At 41.7% G+C, this 17,925-nt stretch overlaps 1 protein-coding gene across 1 annotated transcript in view; it reads left to right on the top strand.

Moving 5' to 3' along the window:
* The first annotated feature begins 4,495 nt into the window (after positions 1 to 4,495).
* The window catches only part of LOC134540228 (uncharacterized), an 83,185-nt gene continuing 69,755 nt past the window's right edge, over positions 4,496 to 17,925 (top strand). The window contains exon 1 of the mRNA XM_063382854.1: positions 4,496 to 6,124. The gene's annotated coding sequence lies outside the window, so the exon portion shown is untranslated. The remainder of the gene's footprint in view (positions 6,125 to 17,925) is intronic.

The following is a 17,925-nucleotide window of genomic DNA, read 5'->3' on the forward strand; positions in this document are numbered from 1 at the left end:
GAGCGTATAGGCTTCGGCCTGAGACGCACTTAGTCTTCCTTACCCAGACCCCTCCCAAATACACTTAGTAATTAGTTAGGTTAGGAAAAAAAAGCCAAGAGAGCTGGAGGAAGTCGGAGGACGGACGTGTCCCGGAGCAGCTCCAGCGGTCTAGCTTGTTCAGTTGTTGATAGCACTTCTCAGTGCTATCACGGCTGGCAGCAGACGATCCTTGAAAGATGCCTGTGTGCCTAGTGCGCACAGGCGTTAACAGTTGTGCTGTGAAGGTAAATGTATTAAGGTATTGACGACCAACGAGCTCTGTGACACCCGGGGAGTTAGATCCCCTACAGCCTAGCCTGAATCCGGCTAACTTAGCCCCGGGGGACGGTCAGTGGGTGTGCTAGAGTGTGAGGCACGGACTTGACAATGACTGAGATGGACGATTCAATGCCCTCCCCTCAGGAGGAAGCAACCAATGGCGACTGGCAGACAGTCGCCACGAAAAAGGCGAAGAGGTCGCACCACGAGATGGCGGCCTCTTCCTCGACCGAGCAGGCGGGCCCCGCCCCCCCCCCCCCCAACCAACAGTGCCCAAGGCCCCTCGCGTCAAGCCACTCTACATGTTCCTTGACCAGGGGCACCAATACCCGCGAGTGTACCATGCACTCAAAAATGCCCTCACCGAGCGATTCACCTGCACGAACCGCGGGAAGGATGAACTCATGGTCCACACCGCCACCATCGCGGACTACACGCGCGCGATTAAGGCCCTTCAGGCCATTGGGGCGCAGCATTCGGTGCTTCTGCAACAGCACGAAGTGCCAAAGAAATTCGTGCTGCGCGGCGTACACCGTCACACACCGACGGACTTCCTTCAAGAGGAGTTCGCCGCACTGAACCTGCCCGTCCAGAACCACTAGTTCCTGGAGAACAGGCGGAGGCGGGAGAAGTGCGACGCCCTCGTCATTGAGGTGCCGCAGTCGTGCGACTCCGCCAACATACAGGCTCTGCGCGAATTCGCTGGAATGCGGATTCGCATGGACGACTACAGGCGACTGAAGGGCCCTGCGCAGTGCAGCAACTGCCAACGATTTAACCACATGGGCAAAGGCTGCAGCGCGGCACCAGTCTTCAGATGGTGCAGCGGCCCGCACTGCGCCACTGAATGCCCGCACGGGGGCCAGCAGGAGAACAAAAAGTGTGCTCACTGCGAGGAACCGCACTGCGCCAATTTCAAGGGGTGCAGTGCATACAAGAAGGAGACACGGAGGCACCTTCCCCCCCAAGAGCGAAAGAAGCGGGAGCAGCAGTCCCGCCGCGACATGCGCGACAGCACGCGCGCCACCAACCAGCCCCAGCCCCAACAGCAGGCACCGCAGGGACATCAAGCCCCCCCAAGACGCAACCCCTGGGGCCCACCGCTGCCGTGCTTCGGCGACTATCTGGCGCAGGCCAGCGGGAGCCGGTTTGCGCCCCTGCAGCAGCACTGGGAGCCCAGCCACAATGAGCTGGACTACCCAGTGTTTGCCAACTACCCGTGGCAGAGGAAGAAGGGGTTCAAGAAGAACCCCACGGGCCACAAAAATGGCCAAGGAAAGCCCCCGCGCCCCACCCAGGACAGGCCCCGACAGCCCGCCCAGGACAAGCTGGCAGCCACCAAGCCAGCTCCCACACCGGCGAAGAGAACGCCAGCCCCCACCCATCCGCAGGCCGCACCCGTAGCAGCAATGGCGGTTGATGCAGCACCAGAGCTGCCAACTGCCCAGCCGACACCGTCCACCAGCGCCCAGGCACCGCAGCTCGCGGACATCCAGGCGGTCATCCACTCCCACGAGGCCATCAGAGGCAACGCCCAACTGCAGTGTGCCATCGGTCCTCTGTGCCAACTTCTAGTCATCTGGCTAGACACCTCCAAATCCATGGCCGACAAAATACGTGCCACCATGGATTGCGTGTGTGCGCTTGCTGGGGTCGTCAATGACCAGCAATAATTCGGCACCGAATTGCAGCACACACACAGCCACTAGTCTTAAGTTACATTCCCTCCTCTTCTGGAATGCACGCGGCATTAAAAACAAACTATCGGAATTTATCAACCACCTGGATAAATATAAAATAAAAATAGCTTCGATAAACGAAACGCATCTGACTCTGACAGACAGGCTGACAATATTAAATTATGTCATTTATAGGCGCGATCGAGACGCACGAGGCGGTGGAGTAGCCCTTGCTGTCCACAGTAGTGTAAAGAATTCTGCCTGCCAGCTCCCAGATTTCCAACACCTTGAGGCTATAGGTATCAATCTAACTATTAATAGACAACAGATTAAATTAATCTCCATGTATGCGCCACCAGGTAGGTCCCTCAGTGCAGGGGCGGATCCAGGGCCGGGCGACCCGGGCAATCGCCCAGGGCCCCGCGCCTAGTGGGGCCCCGCGTCTGCCTTCACCCTAGCACCTGTCATGGAAGGTGTGCACCCCTAATGTTTATTAGAACCTATTTTATATGTATTACCCGCAACATGCAGGGGACGAGTGTCAGATAATCGGGTTGGCAATATGGGACACTTGCCAGCCGGCGATGCTGATTAGTGTTTGCTTCAGGTCACAGTTATCACAGATACAGCGACAACAAGGCTTTGCTCTGAGTGTCGTTTTCCTCTGATATATCTCTTTGGAAGGGTGGTGAAAAATACATACAGTTGTGCTTTATATATATATATATATATATATATATATATATATATATATATATATTACTTCTGCCAGTTATCAAAGGAATTGAAAGTATAGGTCGCTATGTAAACCCTAAACTTCCTCTCAACCTTCTAAATTTACGTGACTTCAGTCAGCGGCTGATAATTAGCCATCCCTTCCCTTTTAAGATATTCAAAAGTGGAGGGGGTGTGAACGTACGCGTTACAGACCGATTTTTTTACTGCAGTGTTCCGCCAGATCAGTGGAAATATTAAGTCATGTATCGTGCAGTGCACATTTTGAATCTCTATTCGTTCGTCCTGTTATTTTGTTGTAACTACTTTCAATGATATTTATTAATGGGGATAGTTATTTTCAATTAGACAGTTTCATATTCAAGGCTGAAATTTTTATTTGTTAGTTTCAGTCAGATTAATTTACAATGACCTCTCTTGATCGTGACTTTGGTAGGAAATATGATTCTGGCAGTTCCAAACAGAAAAAAATTGAAAACACCCAAAGAACTTGAAAAAAAATTAAGTGGTTCTTTAACAAAATATTTAAAGACTGATAAAATTACTGGAGATAAGGAACAGTTGCGCATTCAAGATTAAATACCATTAACAGAAGTTAAAGACATAAAAATACCCAGTAGCCAAAGTGAATCTCCCCTGAAAAACAATGAAGTGTTGTGTTCCGAGTATATGTCTGCGTCATCTGAACATCTGTGCGTGCGAGATTCAACGATGGCAGAGGAAGAAGTTACTGTCGCTGCAGAGGTAGGACTCAGTAGCCACAGCCACACCTTTCGGAAGCAACGAGGTGATGTACCCTGAGTCGACGTCATCATCTTCACATGTGCCATTACAGGATAACGATGCGGACTTCGACATCCGTGAGGAAATCGATACCTTACCTACCAATGTAACTGTGAGTGACCTTTTTTTATGGCCTAAACAATTAAGTGTTACAAATAACTAGTTAAATACAGTTAAATAACTAGTTAAATAGTTCAAAACGCCCCCGTGAGGGTATACAATAAATCTTACCCCAAAAATGAAAGTGGTTTATATTTTACAGACACACATATAAAAACACTTATAAATGGTGAAGTGCAAGATAGGCGATGGTTAGTTTATTCTAATTGGAGGAGTTAGGCTTGTCCATTGTCAACTGTAAGGGTCAAGGCTATGACAATGTGACGCCGTCCCCGCTACCTCTGATTATTTAGACGTGATTTTTGTTCAGTTCGAGATCTCAGGGAAGGTTCGGCCTTGTGGCTAGAGGTAGGGGTCAACGCAGTAGGGCCCCCCGAGCTGTTATGGCCGCTCGGGACGCCTGAATAATAACACAAAGCTTCTGAAGATAATTGGTGAATTTAATACAGCATAGCCCAATACATGGTGCTGCCCGTTCTGGCCGTAACTGTTTGCCCGACGCGACTAGTCACACGCGCAGCTCACTTCCTCAGTGGCGGCTCACGATTGTTATGCGCGTGAGGGGCGGACTTGTACACGTGATGCGATAGTTACAAAAAATACACTCTGATATGGCACATGATTTCTGACGCACAATACACTACACTATGACCTAACTCTATTTAAACTGGGCTAGCATCACGTAGGCCCGTGTCTCCGGCGACTCTACGTGGTGTCTAGGTATGTCCCAGGGACTGAATCGTTATAAAGTTCGATGGCACGCGTCGCCTGCTGGCTGCCCCGTGCGGGCCAAAACTATGTAGCCGGTAGGCTAGGTTGGGCGTGAAGCGCCGACTTAAATCCACATAATCTCCCCACAGTACTTACGTATGATGTAGAACACTCATCTTGGGGCACTGATTGAATTAAGTTAAGTACCTCATGGTAAATTTAGGCCGACCGCGGAACTGTACGTAAAAGGTTGAAAAGAAATTACACTATTGATAACTACATGTCGGTGAATGCAAAGGTTGAAGGTTCCGCGTTGCGCGCAGGCTGCCGGCCTCTCGAGCTCCCGGAAGGGCACTGACTGTGTCGCCGCGCGCGACCCCCCTCCCCCGACAGCCCTCCCGCGGAAACGTGTGAATTTCGCGGGAATTTGAACCGGCCAGGTTCGGGACAAATCGCACAGTGAAACATGATTTTGCAAAGACTTAATTATTAATTAATGGAAAATAATGTTTAATAAAACCTGTAGAAAACATAATTAAAATAATTTGTTGTAGTGCGGCGGAGGGACATGCCACACCCGGCCGGATCCTTCCGCCGGTGCAGCACTCGTTGCATGGTGTTCGCCTCGTCGCACGCACTGCACTTTGATGCGCGCACTAGCGCATTCGGTGCACACGTTTTTACGAGATGCTGATGAGGCATAGCGGTCTATGCGACAGAGGAGCATTGGCGGTCGGCGTCAAATGGTGCTTACATGCGTGGGGAAAAGAGCGGTGTACAAAGAAGGCTACTCAACATAAATCCTCTTGCATTCTTTGTACCGTGTGGAAGCCACAGCTGGAACTTTGTATTGGGAGATGCTGCTTCATCTTGTGCTCAAGCGCAGACATTTTTTGGTCTTTTGCAAAGACTGTACACAGTTTTCTCTTGCTCAAGTGAACGATGGGGTATTCTGAAGTCGCATGTACATTTCTCTCAAACCTCTTTCCGAAACCAAATGGGAGTGCAGAATTGAATCTGTAAAAGCTGTGAGGTATCAGCTAAGCAATGTTTGTGATGCTTTGTCAAGTCTTCGTAAGAGTAACACAGACTGTGGTTTAATAAGTGAGTGTCAATCGTTAGAAAACGAAATTACTACATACTCTTGTGGTGTGGTACGATATTCTTGTCAAAATAAACACCATCAGTAAGGTATGGCAAAACGTAAATGTGCATTTAGGTGTGGCAGTTAAGCACTTAAAAACATTGATCAAGTGGTTAGATGAATATCGTCTGAGTGGCTTCAATACGGCAGGGGGGGGACACTTCATAGGGCAAGGCAATCGCATTTTTCCAGTTGCTATACAGTTTTATCCAACATCTGAGCACGAAAATTTTAATCAAAATACCACGTTGATTAAATAAATATTACATTTGTTTTAACATTTTATCAAGTTTATGGCATAAATTGGTATTGTTGAAATGAAATTAATATATTTACTTAAAAGAAAATAAACAAATTTTCGTTGGCATGTTGAACCACTTGTTTAACCAACAACACCATAATTAATGGCGTCGGCGTTGAATTAAGTAATATTAGGTTTAATAAAAAACTTTCTAAGGAAATTTTGTTTCAATCATGTTGAAATAGTAATCTCGTTAAATAATATCAATGATTTCATGAACTACTTTATAAATCACTGTTGACTGTTATGAAACATGCCTGATTCGGCTACGTGTTGTGTTAACTACTGGTACAACAAGAGAAGAGATAATAATAATTAATTTTACTTTAAGTTTCCGCTTGACGAAATTAGGTATGTGTAAATTATTAAAACGATACAAAATAAAAGTTTTGTGTAATTAAAATAGTGATGAGTATTTTGTTTTCATGCCCTACAGAATTTCCTCTTTTTAGACTGGGCTGAAGTTCGCTCTATCCTGCGGCTCTATCCGGCCGCCCGGAACTGAGAGCTTGGAACAACAACAGCCTAAGTCATTCCACGCAAATACGGCAATTACCATCCAAGTTTTAATTGTTTTCCAAGAGAATGAGCAGTCATAACGTTGAAGCAGTTACAAGATAACATAAATACATCTGTTTACTATAAATAAAAATTAAATTTACTGTGTAAACCAACATACAGGTTGTCCCAAGTACTCTGAAAGCCACCAAAGTGTTGTTTTATATTGCGTATTTCACAAATGAAGGTGACCCAAATTCCTCCAAGATATATACAGACCAAAATAATATATAGGGGTGTTCCTACAGGTGTCCTTAATAAATAAAAAATAAATTTGGAAGGATTTACAACGTATCCGTTGCACAAGACCCTCTTAGGGTGTCCAAAGTGTTGTTTTTAAGGTATTTAACAGAAAACTTTATTTTTTTTCGAAACTTTGGCCTACACGTAACACCACGGCAGGTACATAGGACCTTTCCTCTATGATCCTTCTAACAAAAACGTATTAATTTCCAGAGGTAAGCCCCGTACGAGACTCTCCAGGGCCTCCTAGGGCCTCCAAAGTGTGGTTTTTAACGAAATTATCACAAACATTAATTTTTTACATAACTTTATGCCGCTGGAAGTGACAGACGTGGCATATAGGGGTGTTCCTACAGGTGTCCTTAATAAATAAAAAATAAATTTGGAAGGATTTACAACGTATCCGTTGCACAAGACCCTCTTAGGGTGTCCAAAGTGTTGTTTTTAAGGTATTTAACAGAAAACTTTATTTTTTTTCGAAACTTTGGCCTACACGTAACACCACGGCAGTTACATAGGACCTTTCCTCTATGATCCTTCTAACAAAAACATATTAATTTCCAGAGGTAAGCCCCGTACGAGACTCTCCAGGGCCTCCTAGGGCCTCCAAAGTGTGGTTTTTAACGAAATTATCACAAACATTAATTTTTTACATAACTTTATGCCGCTGGAAGTGACAGACGTGGCATATAGGGGTGTTCCTACAGGTGTCCTTAATAAATAAAAAATAAATTTGGAAGGATTTACAACGTATCCGTTGCACAAGACCCTCTTAGGGTGTCCAAAGTGTTGTTTTTAAGGTATTTAACAGAAAACTTTATTTTTTTTCGAAACTTTGGCCTACACGTAACACCACGGCAGGTACATAGGACCTTTCCTCTATGATCCTTCTAACAAAAACATATTAATTTCCAGAGGTAAGCCCCGTACGAGACTCTCCAGGGCCTCCTAGGGCCTCCAAAGTGTGGTTTTTAACGAAATTATCACAAACATTAATTTTTTACATAACTTTATGCCGCTGGAAGTGATACAAATGGTATATAGGGGTGTTCCTACAGGTGTCCTTAATAAATAAAAAATAAATTTGGAAGGATTTACAACGTATCCGTTGCACAAGACCCTCTTAGGGTGTCCAAAGTGTTGTTTTTAAGGTATTTAACAGAAAACTTTATTTTTTTTCGAAACTTTGGCCTACACGTAACACCACGGCAGGTACATAGGACCTTTCCTCTATGATCCTTCTAACAAAAACATATTAATTTCCAGAGGTAAGCCCCGTACGAGACTCTCCAGGGCCTCCTAGGGCCTCCAAAGTGTGGTTTTTAACGAAATTATCACAAACATTAATTTTTTACATAACTTTATGCCGCTGGAAGTGATACAAATGGTATATAGGGGTGTTCCTACAGGTGTCCTTAATAAATAAAAAATAAATTTGGAAGGATTTACAACGTATCCGTTGCACAAGACCCTCTTAGGGTGTCCAAAGTGTTGTTTTTAAGGTATTTAACAGAAAACTTTATTTTTTTTCGAAACTTTGGCCTACACGTAACACCACGGCAGGTACATAGGACCTTTCCTCTATGATCCTTCTAACAAAAACATATTAATTTCCAGAGGTAAGCCCCGTACGAGACTCTCCAGGGCCTCCTAGGGCCTCCAAAGTGTGGTTTTTAACGAAATTATCACAAACATTAATTTTTTACATAACGTTATGCCGCTGGAAGTGATACAAATGGTATATAGGGGTGTTCCTACAGGTGTCCTTAATAAATAAAAAATAAATTTGGAAGGATTTACAACGTATCCGTTGCACAACCCCCTTAGGGTGTCCAAAGTGTTGTTTTTAAGGTATTTAACAGAAAACTTTATTTTTTTTCGAAACTTTGGCCTACACGTAACACCACGGCAGGTACATAGGACCTTTCCTCTATGATCCTTCTAACAAAAACATATTAATTTCCAGAGGTAAGCCCCGTACGAGACTCTCCAGGGCCTCCTAGGGCCTCCAAAGTGTGGTTTTTAACGAAATTATCACAAACATTAATTTTTTACATAACTTTATGCCGCTGGAAGTGATACAAATGGTATATAGGGGTGTTCCTACAGGTGTCCTTAATAAATAAAAAATAAATTTGGAAGGATTTACAACGTATCCGTTGCACAAGACCCTCTTAGGGTGTCCAAAGTGTTGTTTTTAAGGTATTTAACAGAAAACTTTATTTTTTTTCGAAACTTTGGCCTACACGTAACACCACGGCAGGTACATAGGACCTTTCCTCTATGATCCTTCTAACAAAAACATATTAATTTCCAGAGGTAAGCCCCGTACGAGACTCTCCAGGGCCTCCTAGGGCCTCCAAAGTGTGGTTTTTAACGAAATTATCACAAACATTAATTTTTTACATCACTTTTTGCCGCTGGAAGTGATACAAATGGTATAAAGGGGTGTTCCTTGAGGTGTCCTTAATAAATAAAAAATAAATTTGGAAGGATTTACAACGTATCCGTTGCACAAGACCCTCTTAGGGTGTCCAAAGTGTTGTTTTTAAGGTATTTAACAGAAAACTTTATTTTTTTTCGAAACTTTGGCCTACACGTAACACCACGGCAGGTACATAGGACCTTTCCTCTATGATCCTTCTAACAAAAACATATTAATTTCCAGAGGTAAGCCCCGTACGAGACTCTCCAGGGCCTCCTAGGGCCTCCAAAGTGTGGTTTTTAACGAAATTATCACAAACATTAATTTTTTACATAACTTTATGCCGCTGGAAGTGACAGACGTGGCATATAGGGGTGTTCCTACAGGTGTCCTTAATAAATAAAAAATAAATTTGGAAGGATTTACAACGTATCCGTTGCACAAGACCCTCTTAGGGTGTCCAAAGTGTTGTTTTTAAGGTATTTAACAGAAAACTTTATTTTTTTTCGAAACTTTGGCCTACACGTAACGCCACGGCAGGTACATAGGACCTTTCCTCTATGATCCTTCTAACAAAAACATATTAATTTCCAGAGGTAAGCCCCGTACGAGACTCTCCAGGGCCTCCTAGGGCCTCCAAAGTGTGGTTTTTAACGAAATTATAACAAACATTAATTTTTTACATCACTTTTTGCCGCTGGAAGTGATACAAATGGTATAAAGGGGTGTTCCTTGAGGTGTCCTTAATAAATAAAAAATAAATTTGGAAGGATTTACAACGTATCCGTTGCACAAGACCCTCTTAGGGTGTCCAAAGTGTTGTTTTTAAGGTATTTAACAGAAAACTTTATTTTTTTTCGAAACTTTGGCCTACACGTAACACCACGGCAGGTACATAGGACCTTTCCTCTATGATCCTTCTAACAAAAACATATTAATTTCCAGAGGTAAGCCCCGTACGAGACTCTCCAGGGCCTCCTAGGGCCTCCAAAGTGTGGTTTTTAACGAAATTATCACAAACATTAATTTTTTACATAACTTTATGCCGCTGGAAGTGACAGACGTGGCATATAGGGGTGTTCCTACAGGTGTCCTTAATAAATAAAAAATAAATTTGGAAGGATTTACAACGTATCCGTTGCACAAGACCCTCTTAGGGTGTCCAAAGTGTTGTTTTTTAGGTATTTAACAGAAAACTTTATTTTTTTTCGAACCTTTGGCCTACACGTAACACCACGGCAGGTACATAGGACCTTTCCTCTATGATCCTTCTAACAAAAACATATTAATTTCCAGAGGTAAGCCCCGTACGAGACTCTCCAGGGCCTCCTAGGGCCTCCAAAGTGTGGTTTTTAACGAAATTATCACAAACATTAATTTTTTACATAACTTTATGCCGCTGGAAGTGACAGACGTGGCATATAGGGGTGTTCCTACAGGTGTCCTTAATAAATAAAAAATAAATTTGGAAGGATTTACAACGTATCCGTTGCACAAGACCCTCTTAGGGTGTCCAAAGTGTTGTTTTTAAGGTATTTAACAGAAAACTTTATTTTTTTTCGAAACTTTGGCCTACACGTAACACCACGGCAGGTACATAGGACCTTTCCTCTATGATCCTTCTAACAAAAACATATTAATTTCCAGAGGTAAGCCCCGTACGAGACTCTCCAGGGCCTCCTAGGGCCTCCAAAGTGTGGTTTTTAACGAAATTATCACAAACATTAATTTGTTACATAACTTTATGCCGCTGGAAGTGATACAAATGGTATATAGGGGTGTTCCTACAGGTGTCCTTAATAAATAAAAAATAAATTTGGAAGGATTTACAACGTATCCGTTGCACAAGACCCTCTTAGGGTGTCCAAAGTGTTGTTTTTAAGGTATTTAACAGAAAACTTTATTTTTTTTTCGAAACTTTGGCCTACACGTAACGCCACGGCAGGTACATAGGACCTTTCCTCTATGATCCTTCTAACAAAAACATATTAATTTCCAGAGGTAAGCCCCGTACGAGACTCTCCAGGGCCTCCTAGGGCCTCCAAAGTGTGGTTTTTAACGAAATTATCACAAACATTAATTTTTTACATCACTTTTTGCCGCTGGAAGTGATACAAATGGTATATAGGGGTGTTCCTACAGGTGTCCTTAATAAATAAAAAATAAATTTGGAAGGATTTACAACGTATCCGTTGCACAAGACCCTCTTAGGGTGTCCAAAGTGTTGTTTTTAAGGTATTTAACAGAAAACTTTAATTTTTTTTCGAAACTTTGGCCTACACGTAACGCCACGGCAGGTACATAGGACCTTTCCTCTATGATCCTTCTAACAAAAACATATTAATTTCCAGAGGTAAGCCCCGTACGAGACTCTCCAGGGCCTCCTAGGGCCTCCAAAGTGTGGTTTTTAACGAAATTATCACAAACATTAATTTTTTACATCACTTTTTGCCGCTGGAAGTGATACAAATGGTATATAGGGGTGTTCCTACAGGTGTCCTTAATAAATAAAAAATAAATTTGGAAGGATTTACAACGTATCCGTTGCACAAGACCCTCTTAGGGTGTCCAAAGTGTTGTTTTTAAGGTATTTAACAGAAAACTTTATTTTTTTTCGAAACTTTGGCCTACACGTAACACCACGGCAGGTACATAGGACCTTTCCTCTATGATCCTTCTAACAAAAACATTAATTTCCAGAGGTAAGCCCCGTACGAGACTCTCCAGGGCCTCCTAGGGCCTCCAAAGTGTGGTTTTTAACGAAATTATCACAAACATTAATTTTTTAAATAACTTTATGCCGCTGGAAGTGATACAAATGGTATATAGGGGTATTCCTACAGGTGTCCTTAATAAATAAAAAATAAATTTGGAAGGATTTACAACGTATCCGTTGCACAAGACCCTCTTAGGGTGTCCAAAGTGTTGTTTTTAAGGTATTTAACAGAAAACTTTTTTTTTTTTCGAAACTTTGGCCTACACGTAACACCACGGCAGGTACATAGGACCTTTCCTCTATGATCCTTCTAACAAAAACATATTATTTCCATAGGTAAGCCCCGTACGAGACTCTCCAGGGCCTCCTAGGGCCTCCAAAGTGTGGTTTTTAACGAAATTATCACAAACATTAATTTTTTACATAACTTTATGCCGCTGGAAGTGATACAAATGGTATATAGGGGTGTTCCTACAGGTGTCCTTAATAAATAAAAAATAAATTTGGAAGGATTTACAACGTATCCGTTGCACAAGACCCTCTTAGGGTGTCCAAAGTGTTGTTTTTAAGGTATTTAACAGAAAACTTTATTTTTTTTCGAAACTTTGGCCTACACGTAACACCACGGCAGGTACATAGGACCTTTCCTCTATGATCCTTCTAACAAAAACATATTAATTTCCAGAGGTAAGCCCCGTACGAGACTCTCCAGGGCCTCCTAGGGCCTCCAAAGTGTGGTTTTTAACGAAGTTATCACAAACATTATTTTTTTACATTACTTTATGCCGCTGGAAGTGACAGACGTGGCATATAGGGGTGTTCCTACAGGTGTCCTTAATAAATAAAAAATAAATTTGGAAGGATTTACAACGTATCCGTTGCACAAGACCCTCTTAGGGTGTCCAAAGTGTTGTTTTTAAGGTATTTAACAGAAAACTTTATTTTTTTTCGAAACTTTGGCCTACACGTAACACCACGGCAGGTACATAGGACCTTTCCTCTATGATCCTTCTAACAAAAACATATTAATTTCCAGAGGTAAGCCCCGTACGAGACTCTCCAGGGCCTCCTAGGGCCTCCAATTGTGGTTTTTAACGAAATTATCACAAACATTAATTTTTTACATAACTTTTTGCCGCTGGAAGTGACAGACGTGGCATATAGGGGTGTTCCTACAGGTGTCCTTAATAAATAAAAAATAAATTTGGAAGGATTTACAACGTATCCGTTGCACAAGACCCTCTTAGGGTGTCCAAAGTGTTGTTTTTAAGGTATTTAACAGAAAACTTTATTTTTTTTCGAAACTTTGGCCTACACGTAACACCACGGCAGGTACATAGGACCTTTTCTCTATGATCCTTCTAACAAAAACATATTAATTTCCAGAGGTAAGCCCCGTACGAGACTCTCCAGGGCCTCCTAGGGCCTCCAAAGTGTGGTTTTTAACGAAATTATCACAAACATTAATTTTTTACATAACTTTATGCCGCTGGAAGTGATACAAATGGTATATAGGGGTGTTCCTACAGGTGTCCTTAATAAATAAAAAATAAATTTGGAAGGATTTACAACGTATCCGTTGCACAAGACCCTCTTAGGGTGTCCAAAGTGTTGTTTTTAAGGTATTTAACAGAAAACTTTATTTTTTTTCGAAACTTTGGCCTACACGTAACACCACGGCAGGTACATAGGACCTTTCCTCTATGATCCTTCTAACAAAAACATATTAATTTCCAGAGGTAAGCCCCGTACGAGACTCTCCAGGGCCTCCTAGGGCCTCCAAAGTGTGGTTTTTAACGAAATTATCACAAACATTAATTTTTACATAACTTTATGCCGCTGGAAGTGATACAAATGGTATATAGGGGTGTTCCTACAGGTGTCCTTAATAAATAAAAAATAAATTTGGAAGGATTTACAACGTATCCGTTGCACAAGACCCTCTTAGGGTGTCCAAAGTGTTGTTTTTAAGGTATTTAACAGAAAACTTTATTTTTTTTCGAAACTTTGGCCTACACGTAACGCCACGGCAGGTACATAGGACCTTTCCTCTATGATCCTTCTAACAAAAACATATTAATTTCCAGAGGTAAGCCCCGTACGAGACTCTCCAGGGCCTCCTAGGGCCTCCAAAGTGTGGTTTTTAACGAAATTATCACAAACATTAATTTTTTACATCACTTTTTGCCGCTGGAAGTGATACAAATGGTATATAGGGGTGTTCCTACAGGTGTCCTTAATAAATAAAAAATAAATTTGGAAGGATTTACAACGTATCCGTTGCACAAGACCCTCTTAGGGTGTCCAAAGTGTTGTTTTTAAGGTATTTAACAGAAAACTTTATTTTTTTTCGAAACTTTGGCCTACACGTAACGCCACGGCAGGTACATAGGACCTTTCCTCTATGATCCTTCTAACAAAAACATATTAATTTCCAGAGGTAAGCCCCGTACGAGACTCTCCAGGGCCTCCTAGGGCCTCCAAAGTGTGGTTTTTAACGAAATTATCACAAACATTAATTTTTTACATCACTTTTTGCCGCTGGAAGTGATACAAATGGTATATAGGGGTGTTCCTACAGGTGTCCTTAATAAATAAAAAATAAATTTGGAAGGATTTACAACGTATCCGTTGCACAAGACCCTCTTAGGGTGTCCAAAGTGTTGTTTTTAAGGTATTTAACAGAAAACTTTATTTTTTTTCGAAACTTTGTGCATGTGAGAGAGGGAGTGAAATGAATATATTTTATTTAAATTATTGATGCATGGCACAACAACCAATTAGAGAAGAGTAGGGTGCTATTTAGGCGAGTATACAGAACTGTATATATTTAATAGAGATCATGCGGCAAGAAATTGTTGACATATTAGGTACGAAAGTTAGGTGTAATTCCTTCATTACAAATTTATTCTTTTACTTATAGAAAAAGTCAATAGCATATTATGCATATAAAATAATGTTTCGAGATTTTTAACAGATTCTAAATAAATTGTTCCAATAATAAACAAATAGTATACGGAATTTCAGTTGATAGTTGAAGTTGTTAATTGCGACAACTACCAAAACAAGTTGAATGCTTCGCAAAATTTCACTGGCTAAAATTAACAGTAAGATTACAATTGTTAAACGATTGCGCACAGGCCGTGTGCACAATATTATGCATGTCCTGCTATGCATTCATTTATATTTTTTAATGAGAATCTAATTCTGAACAGCAATTGTAAGGTTTTCCTTTTTTTTTGGACACACAATAAAATAACAGATGTAATTATTTATTTTTAGTACCCTATTGCACAACCGACGGCAGTGCTTTTGTCGTTTACGGTGGTAGTGCGACTCAATATTTACTCTATGGTGCAAGCCAAGTGCCGTGGAATAGGCCTCAGTCGGCGGAAGTAGTTAATGAGAGTAGCACTGTCGTCCATTCTCAATCATGGGCGTGGATCTCGCCACGTGGCGCGTGCGAATTGGCCTACATGGGGCAAGATGCAGGAATCCACAAGTAAATTGTGGTAATTATGAGACCAGCGATCTGATCCGAGGGGGATTTTGCGTCTGGGTTTTGATTGCAGTTTCTCTTCTCGCATCAGGCATTGAATCTAATCCCGGCCCATCGAAGAAGGAGGTAAGTGCAAATGATTTGGCATCGTTTCTACTTTCGCATTCAGAGTTTGAAAATGTGCAATGTGACTTTCCACTGCGATCTGATGTTTGGGGCAAAGCAGTCGTTCACTTCTGGGGCCACGAAAGTAAAAAGTTGCGGGGTAGCGAAGGCAAAAATTTGGAAAAATTACTGTACATGCGATGGAAGAAAAATGTTGGTAAAGTTCGGGATATTTACTGTTTAAAATGTGAGGGTCCTGGTGATAAGTGCGACATTCAGTTCGCCATTGCTTCGGCGTTGGCACAACGTGTTAGTAATGTTAATGATGTTGATTGCTTTGGCTGTGGCAGACTATCTCCCTGGTATGATGTTTGTACAGAAATAGGTTGGAAGAAATGTAAGAAAAATATCGTGCGACTGTATCGGAAATGGTCTTTAAATGGAAACATTAGAAACATGCTTACTGACATGATATCTCGTAGTATTGCAGTCGTGGCCAATGATGCCGTAGTCGGAAATGAGTATGAAAACCACGCTAGTGCAGATTCATCCTTACCCGAAGACGTTCCTGTTCTATTGGATAAATGTGAACCCATTTCTGTACAAAACATACCACTGGAATCCGCCATCTCCAAGCCAGTTGAAACGGATTTGGTATGTAACGAGATGCACATTTCTCCATCCGCAACAGTGAATAAACGGAGGCCTAAGGTGCCATATTCTCAGTTTGTGGCCCAATGTGTTGTTGACGACTCTGTTTTACCTAAACTTTCTGCCGATTCACTTCCCACACTTCCTCATGTTAGTCAGATTCATCAGATTTTACGCGATATACTTTTAAACAAGCTGGGAATAACATGTGTTTTTAAATTTCAGGGATTTCAAAAATTGAAAGGCATTTCCAAATTTTTTGATTATGTAAAATGTACTGATGCAACCTGCGACAAATCTTATAAAGTGGAATTGCAGTACAATGTTGACGCGTTTCCTGTATTAACTGTTAAAACCAGGCCAGTTGACTCCAATCGTCAAAATCACTCTGAACTTAAAACCAGCCAAGTCCGAGGCTGGTTGCGCGAAAAATGGAGAAATGCCTTGCTAACTGTCCATCCGACAGCTTTTAGGTACAGTAAGGTGCGAGAAATGGATTTAGACATTGCTGCGCGAGGTAATCTACAGGACGTGAAAAGTTTAAGTGTTGTTCAAAAAATCAGCTCTGAGGCCCTGTCTCAAAATGATATGGATCGCAATGACATTGTTGACCTTTTAAAAAAATTTTTTTCTAAATTGAATAACAAGGACCAGTACTTGCGCTACATCACTTTGCCACTAGGATGCTTAATGTTTTCCACACAGCAGCTGAATGTACTTCGTAAATTCAAACAGTCCATCAGTAATTTGTATATAGATGCTACTGGTTCTTTGATCAGATCACCTCATAAAACAGGCCGAATTTATTACTATGCTGCTGTAATAAACGTACGCAATACAATACTTCCCATTTTCGAAATAATCTCTTCTTGTCAAGATGCTGCTTCACTGACATGTTTTCTTCTTCAAGTGAGACATTACATGCACAAAAATTGGAAATGGCCTGTTGTTCCCAGAATTGTTACTGATTTCAGTTTAGCTTTGATCAAAAGCACACTGCTGGCATTTAATTCTATGACTGTTTTCGCTTACTTAGATATGTGTTTCAGAGTTTGTTGTGGTGAAACAATTTCACATTTGAATTGCATGTGTACTTTGCACATCTGCTGCAGTCATTTCGTCAACCGCATAGCCTTCAATTTAAAGAAACGTGACATAACAGGCAAACTTAAAGTTTTCGTAATGGAAAGTGTGTGTTCTAATGACATCACCTGATTTAGAAACACTGATTGATAGGTTTGAAAATATGATGACTGTGTTGGTATCAAAGACTGTGACAGCAGAAGTGGGAAGAGCAATGCAATTCCTGAGAAATTGTTCAGACCTGTCAAACATAAATTGTGAAAAGGAATGTTATACTGCTTCGGAAGAATGTCTTCAATCTGGGGAGCTTGGTGAAAGAGTGTTTTACGATAGTCCTTTTTACTTGTTATTCAAAAAGAAGTATGATGACATTGTTTCGCGGTTGATCCACCTTGATAATGAAACAGAAAATGAGTTTTACTGTCCACAGTTTGCTTTGTTTATTGTTAAACAATACATGCCATTTGTACCAATGTGGAGTAGTATCTTGCCAACTGTGGGAAGGGCGAGGTTCAGCAATGCAAGTGTAGAACAATGGTTCAACCAAGTTAAACATACAATTTTCCCTCGCAATAGACGACATAAGCTCGGTCGATTCCTGGACTATCTTTGTGAGCGTATTCAAAACATTTGCAAAACCCTGATTAATGACATTCCGAAGGAAGTAACAAAACGTAAAAAGACACAAAAAGTTACTACGCGAAACTTAAAAAGAACCAAGGTTGATTGTGAACAGTCCTGCAGTGATGACCCAGATGACCCAGATGACATAACAGTGGAGGAAGTTTGGAAACGGAGGGCAGATCCAGTACATTCGTATTTTAACATGTCATTTTTAAAATCTCAGGAGCAAACCACAGAAAGCAACAAAG

The sequence above is a fragment of the Bacillus rossius genome, chromosome 1 (assembly GCF_032445375.1).
Source record: "Bacillus rossius redtenbacheri isolate Brsri chromosome 1, Brsri_v3, whole genome shotgun sequence".
Taxonomy (NCBI): Eukaryota; Metazoa; Arthropoda; class Insecta; order Phasmatodea; family Bacillidae; genus Bacillus; species Bacillus rossius.